Source organism: Aulonocara sp. 'chitande type north' Nkhata Bay, linkage group LG3 (assembly GCF_057382095.1).
Source record: "Aulonocara sp. 'chitande type north' Nkhata Bay isolate Kocher_YH1m ecotype deep benthic linkage group LG3, A_spYH_male_GT1.1, whole genome shotgun sequence".
Classification (NCBI taxonomy): Eukaryota; Metazoa; Chordata; class Actinopteri; order Cichliformes; family Cichlidae; genus Aulonocara; species Aulonocara sp. 'chitande type north' Nkhata Bay.
The window spans coordinates 51,538,284-51,551,336 of NC_141346.1; positions in this window are offsets into that span (position 1 = coordinate 51,538,284).

Below are 13,053 nucleotides of genomic sequence, written 5' to 3' on the forward strand. Positions count from 1 at the left end.
TATTCAAATTCTGTCTGCCTTTTTCTCACCATCATGCCCTGTGTGCGTGTTTCTGTGAAACTTGTCCCCGTGCCAGCGTGCATTAATCTCCATTATTGAATCACGTGTATTAAGAGTTTGCAGGGGGGGAAAGAAAAGGGAGGACAAATGGGGGAGAGCTCTGCTTTGTTTTCATGCCGCGCACACGTCGTGGGTGCCTACCCCAACCTTTTGCCCTTGTGCTGTACAGTTTCAGCCGCTCCTTTCGGGCCTCATAATGGCCGCTGTCATAGCTGATTGTGAATCACACGTCATTAAGCTGATAGTTTTCTGCTATGATTGAGTGGCGCACGTGAAGGTAGATGTAAAATTCAAGAGAAATGCACACTGTCGCCTTTCTAAACGTATGTGTAGTTAATCTTTTATGGGGTAATGCATTCTCCATGTGCAACTGTATAGCATGTTTCATTTGGGATCTCTTATTCCGACCTTTAGCCGACTCTTTAGCATAGCCTTTCTCTGGACTAGGATTGGTTAGATCAATTGGCCCACCTCTAGCTCCAATAAAAAATGGTGTGGATACTTGGGGTTAAGGCTACGTCCACACGTACCCGGGTATTTTTGAAAACGCAGTTTTTTCTATGCGTTTGCTCCTTTCGTCCACATGTAAACGGCGTTTTCGGTCACTGAAAACTGAGATTTTTAAAAACTCCTGCCACGGTGGAGATTTTCCAAAACTCAGTTTTTGCATTTACATGTGGACGAGAAAAACGGAGAAAACGCAGCGTCAAAGGTGTGCGCCTTTTTTGACGTCAGACTGTGCGCCACATTATTGTTTCGGTGAAATGGATTTCTACAATGGCGGACTTAGACAAAATACTGTTATTGTTAACTTTAATCTCTGCAGTGTTTACATGCTTACATATACAACACAGTTTCTGTCCCTCCACACATAGGACTCAGTTCTGCTTCTATGTGCTATCTTTGTTTACTCTTTCCCGCCCAGGTTTCTAGACTTCTGATTGGCCAACATTTCTAAACGGTTAGGAATATATCGCCACCTGTTGCTTTAGCATGTTCCTAGCAGCGTTTTCCTTTGTTTTTGCGTTTACGCGTGGACGGGATTTAAAAAAAAAAAAAAAACGAAAACAGAAAATCTCCGTTTTCAAAAATACCCGTGTACGTGTGGACGTAGCCTAAGTTTTTAATTTTTTTGCTGTTTTGTTTTATCAGTTGTTCTTAACTTATTTACTGTATAGCACATTGGTCCTGTGTTGGCTGTTTTAAAGTGCTTTATAAATAAAGTTGGATTGGAACTTTCTACCATAAGCTTTTTGCTGTCTATTTTTGGGGAAATTCTAGTTTTATTTTGGCATACCCATGTCTACAACAAAAGCTGTCACAGTGCCATATAAGCTATGCTGTAGCATTATGCGCACCTTCTTTGAACCTACATATAATAGCGACAAACAGCAGCTGTGACAGGTCTATATTCTTGTAGTATGCTGTTTAAAAACCATATGCTCACATGACATTAGTATGAGGTGAGTACCTCTATGAAACAAAATGTAAAAGACTAAACTTTTATCTAGCTTGCTAGCTTGCGCTATGCTAATTTCTACACTGATAGAACAGCTAGCTTTTTGGCAGCGCTGTTTTTCTCATTGTGAACTGGCTCCTCCTGTAATTCGGTCAAAGGAACTGCCAGTTTGATATATTGGAGACCTTACCCATTTAAGATCTTGACGTAAGCTTTACGAACACGTAAAATCTATGCAAATACTTCAAGTTTTGTTTTGTAGAAACAAGCTAGATTTTGCTGACCTGTATAAACAGATTTGACCAATCTGACCACTGCTTTGAATGGGTCTCTGAAATGATTTCTTTGCCTCCTTAGATGTGGTGCCAACTCTGCCGACAAGAGCTCAAACTGCCATGCTGACCTCCTGAAATGTACAAAAGCAGCTGCGATACAGCTTCAACTTCCTGCTGTTGCCTCCTTGTGACATTTAAATGAACCAGAATTTCCGTTTCTTCCTTTTCTTGTCAAGAAACATCAGGACCAGCGCTGATGTCAACTTTATTGTTTTCACAATGTGTTTTTGTATGTATGTACTGTATGTTTGGTGTGTGCATATACATTACACAACAACTTCAGACCCAAATAATTTTGAATTTTGTGTCATGTTTTTGCAGCATGCTCGGTGAGTAATGACCTTTAGCCACAGACCAACCTTTATCTCGGGTCAGGTCTGCTAGTTTTCTCAGCAACTACTGTTACACATCTCAGCTGCAGCTCTGATTTAATGATGTGAAATACCAGCAGGTCACATTTTTCACCAGCGTACGTGTGTGTGTGTTAAGCCAATCTCCATCAAATATAGGGTGAGAATGCCTTATACAAATGAGGCCCTGTAAGTTTGGCTCCAAGCAGAAGCAGAGATGCCAAAATGATTTTTGCGCCCATCGATTTTTGACAGGGTAGTCGATGCTGTTGACTTTGTGGCTTGGCCAGAGAATGTAAAACCTCCTGCCTCAAGTTTTCTTATCTACAGGCTCAGGAGAGAGGAAGCGGAAGAAGGAGCGGGGGTAAAAACCAGCGTGTCTTTCTCATGCAGAGTGTTTGCCCTGCTGTTCATGACTTAAGCACTTTTTCTGTTTAGTTTGTCATCAAGTTCACTTGCAGAATTAATCTCTCACATAGCAGTTCCTTCATCTTATTATATAAGCATCCTCCTCAGTTGTCTCTGTCTGTAGACTGCTCCACGACTCTTGCAGGAGGCACTTGATGACATCACTGTTGATTGTAATGCTGCCAGTGATGCCCATCATTGGACACAATTACTTTTATCGATCATCTCTACCTTCTCTCCTCTCCTTTGCTCGCCTCCTTTCAACTTTGCAGACACTGCTGTTGGCGTCAGATCCATGTGTGTGTGAGTGTGTGTGTGCGCACAGCAGGAAATGTCTAACTCATATCCAGAGAAATCTTCTTTAAAACTTGGATAACATCTTTAGCAGCAGACCAGCTTTGACTTAATCTCCAGCGAGCTTTACACATCAGATATAATTGTTGTCCTCTTTTACTTGCAGCTACATGACTAACAAATGTGCTGCTAACAGATGGGACATAGTGTATGGCACAGACGTGGGAGTTTTATCAATGTCCCATAAGAGGCGATTTGTTCGGCTGAGAACAGGAAACAGACATAAGACCTGGAGGTGAGGGAGAAAAGTTTCACCAGTCAGTCATAACCAACTGTAAAATAATATTGATTTTATACAGCCACGTGTTTCAGATTTGCACCATGACAAACAAGAAGAAAGAAATAATTTTTTGTTTCGTTTTTACTATTTAGACAATTTGCGATGTCTGTTGCCAAGCTTTAGATAGAATGTATCACAAATTACATCATTATCTCAGAGTTCTGACTAAATCTTACAAAATCTGAACTTTTTAAAAATCTCCTTTTGATTGATAGCTGTGACAATTTGCAAGTAACAGAGTCACAGATTCGGTTTCCATTTGCACTCCCGCGGGCGGCAGTCACTTTCTGGCATACAATAACTTTTTGGCACAACACCTGTAGCTAAGGGGGCAAAACAGTCGCATGAATGCTGCTGTTTGACTGAGGAAGAATAAAGTAGTCGTGGTAAGCCAATCACACGAACACTTCAACATGACAAAGCAACAAGGTGATATATACCAGTTTTGAAATTGTGTTGATAGGCCACGTAAAACCAGAGTCATGATAAACAATATACACGCGTGTTTTTTCCTGAATAGTTTCGTCATGTTTACTGTCTAAGGACAGCGCTAGCAAGCACTCTCTGCTTATGAGCAAATCCCCCCCCAAACAAAACAAAACCTGCCCTTTCGTGTTGGTGGAAAAATGCACCACGTCGACCAATCAGAAAATGATATGGCAACATGACATTTGGTTGTTTAGGAAGAGGGGGAAGTTTTAGGAGTGATGGTGAGAGAGAGAGAAAGTTTTGAAATGTGAGAGATTTGTGACGTTTAGCGGGTTTGGAGTGTGTAGTTAATGTGTTGTCTTGTGTAGTTAGTGTGTAGTGTTGTGGATAGTTTTGTGTTGTGTGTCAGAATGAGGCGACTGCTGACTACGGGTAGAAAACAGGAGGAGTGATACACCTGCTGCTGTCAGACCTGCAGGTATCAGGCTGTGATGTTCTCCTTTATAGTGGACAGAAATTTTTGGAGTGGCACAAATAATTTGTGTTGCATCTTATTGAATGCAGAACAGCTGACTGTTATGTAAATAGTTTGAAATGGTTATTTAAAAAAGGGGTAAAAGGTAAATGGCTGCAAATATCTTTGTTGTTTGCAAAACTTGTGCATAGGATTTTAAAATTGACCATTTAAATTTGCATTTAAAGTCATGAAACATGATTAAATAAACATGTTTGTGGTTGTTACAGTAAAAATATAACTTTTTCTACTCAGATTTCATTTTTTTTGTCTGATTTTAGATCAATTGTGTTAATACAGTATGTCAAAATGAAAACATAACTGTAAATTCAGACACGTGAGGTTGTGCTGAAAAGGATGACACCAAACAAGGCAAAGTAAATAGTTTTTAAAGGTGAAATGTGGAGGGAAAATCAAAAGTAGTTAAAAATGGCCAATTATACCCTGGACCCCAGAGAGTTAAACGTTTTTTTTTTTTTTAAAGTAACGCAATAAATTAATTACTTTTAGAATCTCGTAACTCAGTTACTAACTCAGTTACTTTTTTTGAAGAAGTAACTAGTAACTATAATTAATTACTTTTTCAAAGTAACTTGCCCAACACTGGTTAGTCTGTTGTGCGGTGTAGTGCGGTACTTAGACGGCCATCCGTACTCTCATTAAGATGTCACTGAGGTATTGCAACTCATTTGGCTGCTATCTGCCCATTGAATTCTTATCAGCTGTTATCAGTCCCATACGTATCACTGTGGGTGATACGCCCGCATAGCAGGCTCAAAAGGTACTTTTCATTAATTCAAGGGGGTTGCCCCTCCACCCCACCTCTGCTAATGTGGACTTGAGCTTCTGTTTTAAACTAAGCAGACGTCGCCCATTACCTCTGTTCATGACATGGTAACTAGCCACTTGAAGGAGCAGGAGGATGCCTGGTTGTGATGTGGGACTGATAGCAGGCGATAAAAGCCATGAAGTGGGTGACTATTCAAATAGGTGGGGGAGGTTTTAATTGACTCATACCTGCTGCTTTTTGTCTGCTAAAATGTAACAAGTTCTAACTAACTACACAAATCAGGAGTTTGTTATTTTTGCAGTATGGCCTCACCTGATAGGCAGACCACCTGCAACCAGCCCCGTCAACCTGCTTTCTCTTCTTCCCCTCTACATCCCTCATTAGCCTTTCGTCAGTACAGAATTATGCTGTCGTTTTATTATCCTCCTGAGGCGCCTGGTGCTGACGCAGCACTAAGGAGTTGTCTTGTGCCGTCTGCGTTTTTTCTTTTCCAACCCCTTTTTGCTTCCGCAGCCCAGGAGAAAAGGAAACGAGGGAGGAAGGAGCAGGAGGAGAGGGAGGTGATAGGATGGCTACCATCCTAGATGGCGGCATGGAGAAAGAGCAACGGCAAGGCTAGCAAAGACACGTGTGATGGAGAGGCAAACCATACACATTAAACTTTACAGCAAGAAAATGACGAGACAGATGAGAGACTGACATGTTACGCATCTACCAGAGATTACTGGTCCCAGCTCCGGCTCACAATTTGGGATCTAAAATAACTCGTTCTGCCTTGGCTCACTAATCTCTCCCTCTCTTTCTTCTCTTTTCCTTTTCCATCTTTTCCTCCGTCTACTATGAACGTACAGTTCAAAGACCCCTCGTGCTCCTCCCTTCCCGTTCCCACATTAATTAAATCTGTATGTAATTACTATCGTCAAGAAGGGAATCTGAGACGAGCAAAGAAAATTGGTCACGGCCTCGGTATCTTTGAAGTGAAATTACTTGAGCAAAATTTACTACCCGAACATAAAGATGCTTCATCGGGATCGACACGCAGAGGAAGGTGGAGGCTTAAAATCTTAATGTCCAAAATGTGACGCTGGGAACGAGCTTTCACTTGTTGCAACCTCAATGTGACATCTGACCCCACTATGAGGATACAGGAGGGGGAACAGGGAGACTGAGAGGGGTGAGAGGACAGAGCCTTCAATAAAGATTGTGCAATGATTTGTTGCTGTATCTCGCCTGCTTGTCCTCATTTCCTGACCTCAGAGCAAATGTTTCCCCGTAGCATCTTTAATAGTTTATTTATGAAAAGAGACTAATTATTCATAGCTGCTACAGGCGCTGGAAGACAACTATGTGAAGCTATGACTTTGTAGGAGAGCGACGAGTTAAACCAATAGTACAGATTACATGTTGAGTTTGTGGTGTGACACGCTGAAAGCAAATTAGAAATACTGAAAGCGGTTTTCATGTGTACCTTCTCAGCTGAATATAGACAGTAATAAACAGGGCAGTCTGTAGACGCTCATGTTAAAATCTCCAACTTTACAGGAGAAATAGATACACTCAGCTGGGCCATCAACAGTTTGAGTATCTGTAGCTAATTTCCTGTGTTTGGGACAACTGGTGGTGAATTTTGAAAGTCTGAGGCCTTAGACCAGGAGTGTCGAACTCCAGGCCTTGATCTCACCCTGGATCAACACACCTGAATCAAATGATTAGTTCATTACCAGGCCTGTTGAGAACTTCAGGACATGTTGAGGAGGTAATTTAGACATTTAAATCAGCTGTGTTGGATCAAGGACACATCTAAAACCTGCAGGACACTGGCCCTCGAGGCCTGGAGTTCAACACCTGTGCCTTAGACTAACAGGTCCAGATCGCCTTGATCGATGATCCCCTGGCAACCACAAGGATAAAAGGTATATTCTCTCAACCAGTTGGCAAATGGCTCGTAGCTGTCGCTAGGTGAAATCAATTCCAAAGATTGCTTTGGTTGCTAGCAGATTGCTGCAGTTGTCCGTAATTTTACTGGTAAGATGCTGACTTGTCTGTAAACATATGCTAACTAATCACAGTCCCTAGCACAGTCAGCTTCACTTAGTTGTGCAGGTAACCTCTTTCAACCACTCAAGGAATTCACATTTTTCCCAAAAGGTGGGTGGTTTTCAGGGGGTCAGTGATGGTGAACACACTTAGAAATCTACCTGTTACCAGTGCTAATTTCTTATCTGTTGTTTAAAATAGATTACGCAGAGTGGGATTGCCATACTGACGGTAAAATCGATGTATTTTGGTAGCCTTGTAAAAACAATGTTTTTTTTAAATGACAAAGATTGCATTTGCATTGCTTAAACAATTTTTTGTCCCAAAGGGTTTTTAATCATATTTACAGATAAATGGTAAATGGCCTGTATTTGTATAGCGCTTTACTTAGTCCCTAAGGACCCCAGAGTGCTTTACACTACATTCAGTCATTCACACACTGGTGATGGCAAGCTACATTATAGCCACAGCTGCCTTGGGGCGCACTGACAGAGGCGAGGCTGCTGGACACTCTGACCACCACCAGTAGGCAACGGGTGAAGTGTCTTGCCCAAGGACACAACGACCGAGACTGTCGGAGCCAGGGCTCGAACCGGCAACCTTCCAATTACAAGATGAACTGCCAACTCTTGAGGCACGATCAGCTAGGACACTCGCTTAGAAAAAAAAAAAAGACCAACAGTATAATAAAAATATAGCACCCAGCAACTTTGTGATCCGAGGCAAGCTAGGTAGCCAGTGCTAATTACACAAAGCAAACGTTTTCCAGCTCTACCCTCATGTTCACATATTGCCACATCCTTTATTGCAGCGGTCCCCAACCTTTTTTGTGCCGCAGACCAATTTATGTCCGACAATATTTTCACGGACAGTTCTTTAAGGTGTTGTGGATAAATACAACTAAATAAAACCAGTACCAAAAAAAAAGATTTATTCATAACACGGGAAAAAACCCAGGGAAACTGAGTTAACAATAAACACGATAAAAAAATGATGATAAACACCCTGAAAACCATAAACCTGAGCCTCAACTCTCATGGCCCGAAACCAAACGACTCACGGACTGGTACCAGTCCATGGCCCGGGGATTGGGGACCACTGCTTTATTGCCCACCACCACCAAACCTACCTCTGAGTGATGTCACGGTGGCTTCATCCATCTTTCAAATAAAGTCTATGATTTTCACAGTTGCAATGTTGCATAATGTTCTAATGCTGTTTGTAAAGCAAATGTTATATCGCTAAATTCCAAGTGTTTACATGTCTTTGTTCCCTGGTCGCTCGCCAGTCTCGAGTTCACAAAAGTGCTTCAACCTTATTCCAGACTAATAACATGTGAGATGTCAATCATCCTCTTTCCCTCCAGGCTAACCTGCTGCCATCATCGACTCTTCATTCTGTGATTATTCACCATCCCTCCTACATGAACTGCTCAGGCCAGGGGACGGCAGAACACATGAATAATTCTAGCAGAGCTGTATTTATTCTTGCATTTAGTTTAATAGGACTGAGACTAATACGAGTGTGTATGTGTTTGTGCATGTGAGCCTCTCTTTCACCCATCAATTTGTCCTCCGTCAATTGTACTCTCTACACAGAGATGGAAGCTTGTTGGCATGAATAGAAATGTACCTCTCATCGTGAATATCCATGGTCCATGATGCAACATTGTGTATGTGTTGTTCCAGCTTTTATTGACACTGATGACAGGGAAAATAAGTAAAGTAATGAACAGAAGAAGAAACCTCTGTATGTGTGTCTGCACGCACGCATGTGTGTGTCTATGTGTTAGCCTTTAAATGTGTGCTTTTACAAAACTGTACTTTTCCCTAAAATCTACATGTGTACTGTATTTCTGTGAGTGTATGTGCATATATTTACACACACACACACACACACACACACACACACACACACACACACACACACACACATATATATGTATACATATATATGCAGAGCTTATGATTGGGCTCAAAGGTGCTATTTCAGATATGACTTAAAAAGGCAGGTAATCCATTTTTGCACACACTTTTTCCTCTGGGTGTGTGTTTGGGGAAACGATGGGAGGCTGTAGTGACGGGAAAAAAGAGGTGAAAACAGGCTGATTGGAAGAACGGTGGAATACTCCAGGGAGAGATAATGGAAACAGATGAAAGGAGCAGAAAAATATGGAGATATGATATAGAGTAATAATCTCAGCCTTATATTACCTTTCATGTACGGGCAGTGGTGCGAACTTACATTATACAAACAGCACAAGAGGAGCAGCCAGAGAGCTGGTGCATGTGTGTATGTGTATTCATACTATGTGTGTGCATGTTTTTTGTGGGTAATTCATCATTTGCTCTACTTACAATACAAAGCAATTTTACAAGTAAACATACAGAGAGATTACAGCCCACAAAAGCACCACAACAGAACTGTTGTAGTAACTCACTCTGTGGCTTGCACACACACACACACACACACACACACACACACACACACACACACACACACACACACACATTGTTACGGCAGACCTCCGGCACCCAAAGTGCAGAATGCTGTTTACACTCACTGCTGTGTATGTTGTTGGGATTTAATACTGACAAGAAACATGCGACAGCTACAAAAAAGAAAACAAAAACATATCAGATTGTTTTGTAGAATGTGTAGGAAGGCAGAGCTGTAGTGTTCAAAAAGTGGGTTTTATTTTAAACCCTAAAATATGACAAAATTATTACCTAAAAGCGATGATAATAAAAGAGATCAACTAAAAGACTGCTACATGAAAATACTGCTTAATTCATTTCATTTTTATAACAGTTGCCCCAGGGCGCTATACATTGTAAGGCAAAGACCCTACAATGTTACAGTCAGACGACCCCCTACAAGCCAGCACTTGGCGAGAGTAGGAAGGAAAAACTCCCTTTTAACAGGAAGAAGCTGTATGCTAGTGGAGCAAACCATTATAAACACAAAAGGGTGTTTATATGGAGTTAAACCTCTGCAAAAATAAACATCGACGTTGCTCCCGGCTGGAAAAATGAAGCCCATGAGGAGGTGCCTAAAAATGCATTCTATGTGAAAGCCACATGATGATGATAGCTGCGTTTGTTAAAAGATTTCTGCTTCTACAAAAGTCTGTTTTACACATTTAATAAAAATACTGTTAATTTTCACGTAGTTTCAACAGAATTTTGTCTGCCACCCATTGTTTCTGGACTTTAGTAATCAAAATTAATGTTAGCAAAATGGCCACCACCATCTTGGAGCCAAAAAATATCATGTTATTGATTTATTGGGTAACAACTTTGATTAGCAGCCGACATTAATAAATTATACAGGCACAAAAAATGACACACGATACCTGCTAATTCCTGCTAAGTAACACACTAATCAAACACTACAATTTCGCTTACCAAAGCTGGAGCACATTGTTCTTAGATGGACTGTACCTCACAGAAAACCAAATTTTTTGTTAGATATTTCCATTGAAATGCTATAAAATGAACCAACAGCACAACCTTGATCGAGAGGTTGAGTTCAGCAGCTTGACATGGCAGAGTAAACATGCTTTTTAATGTAAAGTTGGGCAATTTTAAGAAGTCTGACCCAGTTCAAGTCTTGCCTTTTGTGCATCGGTGGTATGCTAGCTTTATTTTCCAGCCCTGGGTGCTACGTTGCATGCTAGCTGTTATCTATTGGCTAGCCTTGGAACCAAACACAGTTAAGACAAACCTCTATGCTATGTCGGGAATTTAGGACGGTCGGGATATAATGTAACTACGGTTACACCTTTCTGCATTTTCTTGTAACTTTAAAGCATTTTCTCAGATTTCCTTGTAGCATAAGGACAACATTTGTTAGGTCTGATTCACTAGTTTGAAATAATCTTTGTGCACAGAGATGATTAATCTGAGGAAAGAAGCTAAGCTGATTTAAATCCTCTTGAAATTTGGAAATTTTCTGCATACAGCTAGCATGCTAATACATAGCTTCCCATGTGATTAATGGCTACATATTCCTGATCCCCGTTGGCAACACATTTGTAAAATGATATCATAGGCACACATGTATTCTATGACTCAGTTTTTTAATATTTTTTTTCCACAGTAAAATTTGAGCACACATGTACCGTGAGAGCAACGGGACTCTGGCTCATGTCGAGTCTCTGGTGCTGAGTATCTAGTGATGTGTACAGTAACAGCCAGCAGCAGCAGCAGCGAGGTGACATGAGGTGGCTGTCATTCAGCTCTATCTGCATATATAACATGTGCTCCTTTGTCTCAGCCACTTACTCCTCTTGTCCATCAACGTCTACATGTGACAGAGCCGAGCTACGGCTCAGTGCTTCATAGACGGAGACAGAAGGGGGGGGGGGGGGGGTGCAGGAGCGAGAGAGACCACAGGAAGGACAGTGAGGGAGACGAGAAGAGAAGCAAGTGCTGCGCTGAACACAGACAGCAATTCACGTCTTTCACACTGTAGGATGAGTCATCGCACTCGGCACTGCGCTGTGAACGAAACAGAATGGGGAGAGACACCTGCAGAGAGGGGCTGTAGAGTGTGACAGAGGGCTAGAAAGCATCATACAGTCACATAGAGGAAAAAACAAACAAGCAAACAAGCAAAAAAAAAAAAACAACAACCCTAGTGTCTGCCGAATCTCCTGCTGCAAATAGGAGGAAAAAGGATGAGTGACAGACAGGAGGGGGGACAGAGTGTTTGAATAGAAACCGCACTGAGTTATAGAGAGAAATTGAATGATGATGCATTTGTGCAAAGTAAAATATAATATATAAAACAAAAAAATATATCAAAGTGATTGCTATTAAGTGAAAGGTTCCAAAGTTGTACGTATGAGATGCTGAATGTTTGTAATGTTGAAGAAAAACTACACAGAACTGGTGAAATGGCTCCTGTTTTTATGGATAAGTCATCATCTTAGAAAGATGCTCTGGATCCTGAAGAACGCAGCTCACTCTCTGGGCAGTATTTACTTGTTAAATTTTGTGTATGTTCTTCAAATGTACTTTAAGAATTTTCTATGGTTGTTTGCAGAGGTGTGATCTCTGGTTCTGCTGCAGGACAGGAGTCATGCAGCGAGCTCCAGGGACAGTACCGGACATGCTGGCAGAGCATGCAGACTGGAGGAGCCAGGGATTGAACCACTAACCTTCTGATCAGTAGGTGACCTGCGCTACCTCCTGAGCTACAGCCACACCTGTAGCCTGCTGTAGTCCATCCCAGTGTTACAGCAGCAATAAAAATTTGCTTACGAGAGCGTTCCATCTGCGAGTGGTGACTGGAGTTTACAGCTGTCATCGAAGTGCGTTTTTCAAACATTATATTCACTTTAAAACGCTTTACGTTGAACCCTAAATGTAGTCTATACATGTATTAGTGCTACACAATGAGGTTGCCCATTGGTTTCTCATTTTTAGCATTGTGTCAGTCGACATTTTAAAGGGAGAAATTAATTCTAGAGGCCAGAGATCAACATGCTTTTTGAGCCTCCCTCAATTGGCCATTCAAAGAACTGCACTTCCATTGCAATCGCAATTTATCAGCCTCAGGTCGATAAAGTAGATGCACCTGGTGATCCGGGTTACCCTTCACAACTATAAATACTTTGTATCATTCCTTAAGCAGTTGTAGGTGCAAAACATTTCTTCTGCTTTCTTCTCATTGATTGCCCAGTGATAAATCGGCCCTGGTAAACAGTCCATTTGAGCAGACACTCTGGGATGGAAGATCTAGCAGAGGACACTATGTTGTTAGGAGCAGAGCGTTATGGATCCCTGCCTCGTGTTTTTCTCGCAAACCTTCCCCCTTTGATTTGAGTTGACAAAACCTTTTCCAGCCAGCTGGGAACAAAAAGATCTTCAATTACAGGCTTTCAAAAGCAAGGTTGATAGCAGAGGACACGCTTGGGTGTGGAGGAAGAGTTGATCCACGTCATTATTCAACAGTACACTCAAATGTATTCAGTAGGTGTATGGGAACAAATCAAGGGGCCAGGGTGGAGGGTATGGCAGGAGCTGGGTTA